The following is a 12,130-nucleotide window of genomic DNA, read 5'->3' on the forward strand; positions in this document are numbered from 1 at the left end:
AGACCAAAAAGACCAGGGTAATCTAAGGTTTCTTAGGCTTCTAATCTCTAAGTCACTACAAAGACCAAGCGAAAATCAAACCAGGCACGCAAAACTTCTAGAAAATCACCTAAAACCAAAATGCCAATGGAACTCACTTACAAGGAATTTTTGACAGGACACACGTAGATCTGGGCAGAGACTAAAAAGCGTAAATAAATCCTAAGCTTAACTGGAAGAAAACAATTTAGGTTTTTCAAAAATTTTGACAGGGTCCGCAGGCTTCCAATAGAACCAGATGAGGTACCGCTCTGTGTACTAAAGGAATAGTGCGGGGATGTCCGCACTGTCTTGTAAAAGAAAGTGCGATCCTCTTCAAAATTTTGGAAAAAACAAAAAATAGTCCAGATCCTAAAACTACCCAATCCCACACGCATCAAGCAAAAACCAGAAACAAGAAAAAGTTTCTCAAGTCAAAAAAAAGGAAAGGCAAAAAACCAAAATTCAAGTCCCCAGTGGAGTCGCCAATTTGTCAGCCGGATAAATCGTTCTTGCAGACAAGAACGATCTCCCTAGTATCAACAAATATCTAGCAACAATCAGGACAAGCAAATCTACCTTTCTCTAAATATATTGTTTTAGACCCTACCTTAAGTCCAACGCTAGTTTGTGGCAGCCACGCTTCGATCGCCCGAAAGAGTTTCCTTTTTAGAACCTGCAATCACAAACAAGCACACATCAAATAACACCTACATAGCTAATATAATAAATCATATTCATCATGGTGATCAAGGAATCCATGAAATAAACCATAAAACACAGCTTATTGAGAAAAATAAACTTGATTGTATTAACTTTGAAAATAGAAGAAATTTATAACCTTTGGTGCCTTGATGTTGTACAAGCTCCTCCCAGGGTCCAAGAAGGAATCTCCTCTACTTTGACAAGCCTCACACTCTTCCCAATGAGATCAAAAAAGGTATGTAATCTCTCCTCTCAAGCTCAATTAGGAAGACTAAATTCCAACAGCATTTCACCTCAAAAATATTTAGCTTTCAACCTCCTCAGTAACCAGCCCAATGCCTCATTTTATAGTGCAGAGGGAGGAAGTTATAGGTCCACCTATGAAGGGATAGAGTCCTCCTTCAAAGGGATAAGCTCCTCACATCAAGGGGTTAGCTCCTTAAGGTATGGGGTGCATGAACCTAAAAGGAGCGAACTTGCCACCTCAAGATTCCCTCTAGAAGCTTCCAGAAATAACCCAAAGTGAGTTTTTAAGAATGTACTTGCACCTTTTTGACTTTTACAGGGGTCCGCACCCATTACACAGAGACAGAGCGGTCAGGTACGTAGGGGACATGACCAATAGGTGCAGGACTGCATATAATGCTAAGAGAAAGTGCGGAACCAGAGTTTTAGAGATTTTAAGGGCTTTCTCTTATTTTTCAAGGCTTGACATGAAGAACTGAGGTTTAAGCCTTGCAAAGGAGGAAAGTATGAGTGGTGATAGACTCACACTGATTTCAGAATGTCATGGTGACAATATTTTGTGCAACAATAGGATTTATGGTTACCCTAATACTAAAAAAATTTATGATCAATTGGCACCTCTCATTGATGCTTCCTCTGATGGATATATTATGGATTGGGGAAACATATTGTTTGACAGTTTAGACACTCAAATCATGAATTATAGAAGAAAACGTAAATTTTCACAGAACAAAGTTCCCTCTTTTTATATGAGTTCCTATATAATGGATGCCACATGTTTCACCTATGATTTCACTTCTATGGGATGGACATGGACTATAGAATACCCTACACCTATCCATATTTATCATGACATACTCTAGGAATCAAAATTTCACCCTCATTTCTATAGAATTCTCCATGAATTAATCCTTCCCATCCACCAAAGTGTCTTTGATAAGAAATCCCCTAGGGTTTCGCCTGTAGCCAACAATGATTTGCTATCAATTAGAAGATGGTTTAGAGAAAAATCCTTCACTTATATCCAGATCTTCAGCAATGTTCCAAACTCTCATGTGTTTCCCCTTTATGTTCCTGATAAAATCTTAACCCAATAGATAACCTACCAAACTGTAGGGAATGGCCTTTCAAACATTTTGAAAGAAGTTAAAAAGATAATGTGGCTTACCTTTCCTATTCAATGTGGTGTCCATGCTCTTGACAATTTCAGGCATGCTAGTCTTGAGATTGAAGAAATTCAATGTTTAAATTTCCTAATTATTCCCAATAGGAAATATGATCCTCATGATACTACCAGAATGTCACTACATAGGTGAAACTTAGGCAATTCACAAATGAGCCAAACATGTTTGATGATTTATTTGATTCAAATTCTATCTATGCAAAGGTTGAGAAACAAGTAGTGGCAAAGTTAACTCCTAAGGAATTGATTCAGTTTAATCAGTACATGAATAAAAGGATAGCTCACTTGCCTATGGATTTGTTGAAGCTCCATCAAAAAAATACAAAACACAGTTTGGAGAATGAGAAATAAATAATCACTCAACAGTGGCAAGCACAACTTGCAGAGCTTCAAAATAATTTCAATGACTTAAAGATTCAACATGAATCTAATCTAAAAATTCAGGATACTCAAATCTAGGAGCTTCAACAAAACATTGAACAATTAAAAGTGAATCCTGAGATAATTTAATTTAAGAAGGAAGCATGAGAACTAAACACTCTCCTCGCTCAACAATAAATTATTTTCTGCCAGAAATTGGCCACTATCCATGACTTATGTCAATCAAGTGATTCATTAGTGAATCAATTGTCCGATATAAGGACATACTATAAGGAGGTTGTGGATAAAATTTCAGATTATATAAATTGACAAGATAGCACTGAAGGGAGATTAGCTGATCTCCCTAAAATTGAAGAATCACATAAAGAGATTGTCTTCCAAGAGTGGGAAATAAAACTAAAGCATGCAGAAATGGCAATTTTTAGTGCCAAGGATATTTCAAACAATCTCACTGAATCTATCAGTGACAGTTTATTGCAGACCAACTTGATTCCAAACTGCCCCGAGGAAACTTTTCCTGATGTTAAATTGCTAACTAAAACATGGTAGGAGTTATCGAAGAAGAAGGCTGAGAGCATCAAGAATTTGTCAAAGGTTGACTTAGAATGCCATTGGAATTTCTTAGTTAAACCTCATAGTCAGTGGCTAATGTTGAGGTGTCTCTCCAACATGACCACTCATCTGCTTCCAGCACTCAGCGATGTGATATTCACTGCATGGATGCGCATACAGCCTCATTATCAACCCGAATTAAATCCAATGACAAATATGTGTGAAATTCGACAATGAAATTCGGCCTAGTTACCCCTCTTTATTTTTATTTTTGTTTTTAATTTACAAAATAAATTAATTCACTCACTTTCTACTCCATAGTAGACCTTAGGTTGAATCTAACGGAAACAATTCCAGAGTATACCAGTCAAGGAAACCCCTCCTATGGGAATCCTGGTCCTTTTCCTTCTTTTGGAAATATTGATGCCCCTTATATGGCTACGTTGACATTTCCCGAATTTACCATATGTTTGCTAGTTTGGTTTTTTCCGACCTCTTTGGTTTCAAATGTCCAAAATTATTCACAACCAAGTCCTCCACCTGAACAACATCAACCTAAAGTTTACCCTTTACCTTCTTTGTCCAATCTCTTTTCCTCCATTTCTTCTTCCTCTCCTGGTGAAAGTATTGGTGTTAGTAACCAGGAGTCTAAGAAGAAGAAGAAAATGAAGAAGAGGAAGCAACCAAATAAGAAAGGGAGCAAGCAAGAAACCATTGTTATTGATGTAGCTAGTCCTTCAAAGCACTGTAAAATCAAATTCCCTTGCATGTTTTGTAAGGGTGACCAAATCCTTATAGATTGTCTTGGTATTCCTCAAGTATTAAAAGTGTGGTCTACAAGCTCATATCAGCCCTTGTCATCAGCCTCTGGAGATCATGATGGTGACCAACCGTCGACTAGTGCTAATAAGGTCCATGGAAAGAAGGGTAAATTTAAGTTTCCCTATAAGTTATGTGAAGGGAATCATCTAATTCACCTTTTCCCTTATTTGTATGAAGCCTCCAAACTATTGGAAACCCTTACTACTGATCAACAACAACTTCCTGCTAGTTACCGAAAACTTTCTATGAATCCTCCACTAGTTGATGAAGTAATTGACTAAAATCCATCTTTAGTCAATGCTACTCTCTCCAAACATGAATCCCATAGTCTATTCCCAACCAACGATATGTTGATAAAATGATTGACTTGATTCCACCTTGTGTCGATCGTACTTTTCCCACAGAGAATGAGGTTCATACCACTTAGTTTATTCTCGTTTCTTTAGATCCCATTGAACCAAGGTACATTTCTCATGTTGTCATGGAACCCCCTCCAAGTAATGAGGTCATTTCCTTTGATTGGATTCAATTGACAGAACCTCGTCTCCCTTCTTACATGCCTTTTCAGATCATGGTGAAGGAATATGATAAAAACATTCGTCGCATTGTTATAGATGAGGGAGATTTTGTTAGCAGTTTATACTCAACTGCCTTGCAAGCTTTGGGTTACCCTCAGCTTGTGTCCACTGCTATGAATCTATTGGCTTTTAACAAAAGAAGCAATCAACCTTTAGGGATTCTTCCTCAGTTGTATGTTACCTTGGAAGAAAAAAATGTATGTATTGATGTTATGGTAGTCATGGGCCCCTTGGATTTCAATTTTCTCCTGGGACAAGACTATGTTTATTTTATGAATGTGTTGTAGCTGTTGCGACAACACCTCCAAAAATTCGGGTAACCATTAAATTTTTGGAACCCCTACATCAAGCCTAAGATTCGGTCCTGCCAAGTCTGCCCAAAGGTTCGTTAGTGACGGTAAACCTAAAGAACAATTCAAGTTTTTGACTAAGTTAAGCCAAGTCGCTAGTTCATGCCTCGATAGACCGGGTCGCATAGTTGAAACGTGACTATCGCCTGTACTCACGACCATGGTAACCCTTGTGACCATGGCAACTCGCAGGTCGTAAGGTCACATAGTCACACCTCCAACCGCTCAACTATCCCGTGACCCCGCTACCCCGCGACCCCCGCGACCTTCCGAGAGTCACAAAGTCACCTTAATTACCGTCAGTCACTTGTGAAACTACGCGACTATGTGACTCCATGACTTGCAAGGTTGCACCACCTATTCACACATTCCAACCCAACCTCGCGACCTGCGAGTCATAAGGTCACAATATAGGCACTCTCGACCCTCGCAACCTCTGCACGAGCGATGATTTTATAAATAAGAGGGCACCCTGGTTGCATTTGGCAAGGCTCTGTTGGTTGCACTAGAAGCCAGAAATCCCTCTGACCCAACTTCGCATGCACATCCGACTTCGGTAAGTGATGGTCCTCCCTCCTGCAATGATTATTTTCATCCAAATGTCTCTAACTGCACCTCCTGACCTCTGACTTACCTCCCGCCTTAGGGTTTATCCTTTTTACTTAGCTTTCCTTTCCTTTTGTGCTTCATAAGTTACCCTAGCCTTTCCACATTCCTCCACTCAGAGTTTCAGGTTTGCCTTGCATTTGATCCCCCTCATTAGATCAAGAACCCGAAGCTCCATCCTTTTGAAAGTGACCCCGGTCTCCCGAAGTCATTCATGGCCTTCTCTAAGCCAATATGAGCCATAGTCGCGCACCTCGCGGCCGCGATACCCTTCCCCTTGCGACTTCGTGACTCCTTTTTCACACGACCTCCTACCATTTGCGACCTGCAACCACCACCCACTGTGCAATCCGCGACCTAATTTTGCACATCGCGACCTTGTGGCCGCGCCTGACCCTTGACCTCATTCGCATAGTCGCTCATCCCTGCGACCCTCCTTTCACCGTCTAAGTTTTCCTTTTATCATGTTTTAATTTATTGTCATGCCCTCTCTCTCATCGTGGGATTGCATTTTTGGCATACCAAGTGACGTCGATCTCGAGTGTATATCCATTTCTTATTTTGAAGATGAGATAGGTCACCCGACTACTAAAACAGCTCAAGGCACCTCGGGAACTGGGGCATGGGAATTCAATCCAAACGAACATCCACCTATCTTTACAGACACGACTTGCAACATAAATAAAACCACCAGTCTCTCTTGGTATGAGATCTATGAGGAATTTGCTAAGAGGGATATTCTGGAAACACAAAAGGACTTATAGGTATATATCAACGTCAAAAGGTCAAGATTACATAAAGTAGCATCTCATCCACCAGTATTCCCGTGCACTGAGATCATCGAATGGGTCTTACATTGTACCATCATAGATGACTGGATGATTAGAGGTCATGATGGAGCACCTATAGCCACCATTGCTTCGACGAACATCAGTGCCTACTACAAATTGCCTAAGAAGCAGCAGATTTTTAACACCAAGTGACTCGCTGGATTCACTATCCCGATGAAAGATATCTTGAGGGATTGGTGGCAAGAACTTGCGAAATTTTGAGTCAGGATAGACCTGGCCTACAAGACAGAAGGGCTACGCAGAGTATATCAGTTAATCACTGCAATGATGTGCCGACCATATGGCAAGGCAAACTGTGATTTGTTTTATGGCACGTGGGTCCCACTCATGTATGTTTTCGCCACTCAAGGAATTATTTTTAATTGGGCGAGCATCCTGTCATCATCATTGAGGACCAACATAGCCACTTCCCAAAGCCCAACCCTCGAGCAACATCCAGAATTATATATGTCTTCATACCTCCTTGATATTGTATGTTCGAGGTGTCATTTTGAGCACTTGTTATAGCTCCAAATCTCACTCTTATGGTTTGTGATGCTGCACTCATGGCCTAGGGAAACCCCTCCTTCCAGACCTGGTCCTAAAATTTAAAAAACAGTGTTTTATTCCCTATACACGACATTGCCCTGAGTTAAATGCGTGTACACGCGGGTCTGTTATACCCAACCCGCGTGTATGTATTAAAACACTTAAAAAAATAATAAATTCCTTATTTTCGGGCGGAGATCGCGGGTTTTACCTGCTGGATCACCTGTTAGTGCCCGTGGCCCAACTGTTCCCAACCAACTCCTAACTAAAAAACTACTTTGGAGATGGTATAAAAAGACATCAAAGGGAAGGCCAAAGGGAGAGAGAAAAGAAGAGCAAGATTATTATGCTGAGATTTTCCCCTTAGACCAGGTCTGAAGTCCTTGGTGCATTCTGCACTTCCCCCATTTTTCATAGGAAACCCTTGTTTCTATGTGTATTGGTGATCATATATCCTTTATGTCATCATTGAGTAAGACTTGGAAGGAGCTCTTGTTGGAGGCTTGAGGCTGGAACGAATCCGGGAGGAAGCTTCGCTTCGAGCCTGCTGAAGGTGTTTCAGGTGATATCTTTCCGTTATATGTACTTTACTTGCCTTTATATAAAGAAACACGTCTTTGTTCCCGAAACAATCTTTCTTTATGCTTATGAGATTCATGTTTTGAATTCTTATGCAAGTAGTTACTTAAAGATTTTTATAACTAACTTTATAGCATGAAGATGGTTTTCATATAAGTATTTGTCCATGTACTGTTGTGTGCTTTGATTTGTTTGTCTTACAGGTCAAAGAGGAAGAAGGGAACTCCAAGAAGGGTTTGGACCCTAAAGGCCTTCTCGAACGTAGGACCTTAGGTATGTACCCTCAACATTAGAATTTGCTTAAAGTAAAAATAATGGTTGTGTGTGTGTTTCTTTGAATAAGCAATTTTCAGTCTGGTAGAGTCTTAACCCAAAGGACCCTAGGGGTACTTTCCCCTCAACCAGAATTGGCGACTCCGTTGGGGAACAACACTCTTGTTGTTCCTAGTTTGGGTAGTCATCAAGCCAATCAAGGCTCAGCCCCTCTTTTTGTTGGCTCTGACTGTCTGATCTGTTCTTGAACTCCAAGCTTTTCCAGTTTTTCAGTCTGTGTTTTTTTATTTTTCTTGAAAGACTTCAGATACGCTCTTTTTCTGGATTACAGAAGCGTATATACGCAAGTTGCACTAAGTAAACCCGCGTATACGCAGGTTTCCTTAGTTACAGTCGCATGTACACGCATTCTGCACATAATTGCAGGCGCGTATATTACATAATTTTCAAGATTTATAAATTTTCTTTTTGCTGGATGTTTGTCTGGTGGTTTGGGTGAGTTTTAAACAGTTATTTTCCAGTAACAGTTCTCTGTTAGACAGGGGGCATCTTGTTCTGAACTCTTTCTAGTTATAAGGAGTACTAGTCTTGTTTTCGTTAATTGCAAGCGTCATTGATTTTGACACACAAGATTTCTGGTTAAGAGTCTTGACTGCTCTGTTTTGGCAGAGTAGGAAGGTTGGATTCAATCTTTGTGTTCATTTTGTTTTCATGACCCTTTTTGTTTGCTCAACGAAACCCCTTTTGTGACCATTTGCTCCTTCGTTTTGGGAAAAGTTGTTTGTTACCATTTTCTTGAAACTTGTCTTTTGATCTTTTGGACTTTCATTGCTGCTTTTGATTGTCAAGAGTGATTTTCGAACACATTTATTTTTGTTGGGTTTTCATCATTCCAAAGGTGTGAATTCGCAAAAGTGTTCGATTGCTTTTTCTTCAATCATTAGTGTCAGTATTTTTGAGAGCATTCCTTGAAAAAGACTTCTTTGTTGATTGAAAGAAAATCTTTTGAAAGTTTTGAGTTTCGCTTTCTTAAACTTGCTTTTCATTTGATTTCCTTTTTTGCGAAGTGAAAGTGCTTTGTCTTTATCTTCGAACTTGTTTTTATTGTTTGGACGAAATGATTGGTAACACATCATCTTCTATCTAAGCATCTTAGTGGCAAGACAAATTTGATAAGAAAGCAGCTTTCCTTCTTTGTTTTTAGAGTAGTCTTTGAAAACTTGCATCCACATATAGTTCTTGCATTAGGATAGATTTGCATCTCTTTTTAGGCATATATAGTTTTGTTAGTTTTTGTGAGTGTGGAGTCTGAAAAGAAAAAGGAAAATTTGTTTACATTAGAAGTATCTCTGAACCTCATAGAAATTGCTCTTCATTGAAAACAAAAAGTGCATGTGCATGTAGCTAAGTTTTATTAATTTCTTTTGCGTCCATAACACACCACAAGTTTCATCTCCATTACCTTCTGACTTAAAGAACAGCCTAATAAAATCAAGCGCTAAATTAAAATCCACTAGAACTTTTTGTTTTAGTCAGTTACACCAACAAGTTTAGGATTTTAGGGCCTTGGATTAGGCGAGTGGAGAGTTAACTCTCCAAGGCCACATAAAACGTCAAACATAAGAGTCTGATTAACGAGAGTAAATCCAATAGCGTTAGGGAGACCAGGAAAGCTCTGGATCTGGGAGTTAAGCACGAGGGTCTGTGAAGACAGGGAAGAGAGATACCCCCTCTCCTACTTGTCCGAACTTACCTCACGACTGTTCCGCCTGGCTTCTGCGACGAGTTGGTACCCATAGTTGCCTCTCCTAGGGATCTGCATAGGTGGCTGCGGAGGGGAATCCCGTGGCACCTGAGGTCGACGTTGCATCACTCTCGACAGTACTACTGGAGGGCACCCTTGCGAAGCTTGGGGGCTTGCACCGGCGCAGGCTGTTGTTAGGAGGTCAGCGTAACTTCCTCTGATACCTTCGCTGATAGGACTGGGCCCTCATCATCCCAGACTATCTTCGGAAGGCCCCTTGATTCACTTTCTCGTATTTTGGTGTCCGGTCTTAATCACCCGGAGCGGAAATACTTGGAAGTTGTTTGACTGGCTGTATCTTTAGGGACTTTGTAGTGTGTGCTCTGTGCTCCTAGTTGGCCTAGCTTTTAATTTTTTGAGTCTTTAGTTAGATCATAACAAAAAATTCAAAGTGGCTGACCGATCTCCTAGACGGTCTCGAAGACTTCGTGGTCTTTCGCCGCCAAGTTTAGAGCCTTCTCCGAGAAGGCGCAGAGGGAATATCACCGGTGGGGTTCGTCCTACGCCGGTTGACGCATCGGAGATTGATCCTCCTAGCGGAGGCGTTATCGTCCCAGCAAGGCCTGGTACTTCTGAACAAGAGAGAGATACTCCAGTCCTTTCTCGAGTTCGCTTTCAAGCGGAGAATAACGTAGAGGTAGAAGAATTCTCTGAGTCGTTAGGGGCTCCGAATTCTCCCCTACCATTTAGTCATCCAGACGTATTGCAATACGTTGGGACTCCGTTACATAGACCAGTAAGTCCAGGTTACGCTACGCGCTTACCATTCATGACTACTACTGGAAGCATGGCTTCTACGAGTGCTACCACAATGCAAACCCCAACATCTGTGCAGGGAGGAGGAACTATTTCCATCCCCTCCACTTCCTTGTTTGGATCTTTTGCGAGCACATCTTTACTTGGGTCTACCTCCATTCCGTCTACGAGTGGAAATGCCCAAAGCAATGCTTTTGGTACAGGATTTTTCCCATTTGGCACCCAATCACAGGGTATTCCATCGGTCCCGTTTAGTGCCGCTACGTCTATGGCGAGCGGATCGGCTTCGTTCCAGGGTTTTCCTTTCGGAAGTGGTCATATACCACATTCCAACCCAACGATAGGATCCATGCCTTTTTCTTCAGTAGGACAAAGCAACAATCCTTTCCAAGGTTGGAATAACCCTAGGGTTAGTAACGCGGGAACTTGGAATCCATTCATCGGCCAACAAGGGAATAGGCCGTACACCACGGTTAGTTCATTTCAAAGTATTCCTCCCCTTGCTTCGGCTTGGAATCCATATCAGGGGTTATCAACTCCTTACCATTCTTTAGGAGGAAACTTTGCAGGTTATGGAGGTTATACGGCAGGAGTTGGTCAAACTCCGAATTTTGCTGGATCTCAAGGCTTGCCTTTTGGTTCGGCTGGTTCTACTGGTTACTTCGGGCAGCCTGGTGCCTCACAAATTCCAGGACAATCTTTTCAGAGCTTAGGGAATTCTGCCCAGTCTGGATGGAATCCCTTAGGTCCTCCTAGGCTTCCGTTTCTGGCAACGTTAAACTTGCCAGATCTCACAAAGTTAACAAACGACCCAATTAAATATAATCCGGCCTGGCCTCCGGTCCCTACCAAACTCCCTTCGGACATTCCAAAATTCGAAGGGAAGAGTGGTGAGGACCCGGGCGACCACGTAACCACGTTCCATCTGTGGTGCTCATCCAACTCCCTCATCGATGATTCGGTTAGGTTGAGACTCTTTCAGCGCACCTTAACTGGCAACGCGGCCAAGTGGTATATAGAGTTGCCAGGGGGCAGCTTCTCATCCTTCGCCGACTTAGCCAATATTTTCTTAAATCACTTTCAGTTGCCTGTCCGCTATGACGCCGGAACTGAACTTCTGGCTACCTTTCATCAGGATAAGGCAACCCACATTTCTGATCACATTAAGGAATGGAGACGGAGAAAGAGGCTCATTAAAGCCGAAATCCCTTCGGAGTACCGTCTAGAGTGGTTTTTGAAGTCGTTGCAACCCGAGATCTCCAAGGATGTCTCCATGTCTGGGGTCTATTCTGAGGAGCAAGCCATTTTCAGGGCCCAGCAGTTAGAACTGATTTACTCTCAGTCTGGGATCCTCCAAAAGTACTTGCCAGATGCTCCTGGATCTAAGGTTGATTTAGCTAAGCCGAAGCCAGGTCTGCACGCGGATGGTATCGTTGGGTCAGTAGACACATCTACAGTGAACTTGTTGAATCAATTGCAGCAGTTGTCTTTGCAAACTGCTTCCAACAACCAAGTCACATTGTCTAATCCTCCTGCTTCCCAAACTTCTTCGGTTAATGTCGTCCAATCCGATAACCCCAAAGGAAATCAAAACTCCAATGGGAAAAAGAAAGGACGTGGTAAGAAGAAGAACTCGGATGGAAAGCCCGATGCAAATAAATCCGGCAACAACGCTGGTGGTGGTAAAGGTGAGTCGAGAAAGAAAGTTAAGTTCCCTTGCAAGTTATGCAGCGGGGACCATCTAACTCATCTCTGCCCTAGAATTGAAGACGCTCAGCGCTTGTTAGGACAGCAAGGGACTTCTAGTTCGCAAGCTGTGTTAACTAACCCGTTTCCCCAAGGGCAGCAACTTCTTGCTGGCGCGAATTCAAATCCTGGGACCTCCTCGGGGGGCAACC

This window comes from Pinus tabuliformis, chromosome 5_1 (assembly GCF_031772625.1).
Source record: "Pinus tabuliformis cultivar Carrire ecotype Pingquan chromosome 5_1, CPIR1, whole genome shotgun sequence".
Lineage (NCBI taxonomy): Eukaryota > Viridiplantae > Streptophyta > Pinopsida > Pinales > Pinaceae > Pinus > Pinus tabuliformis.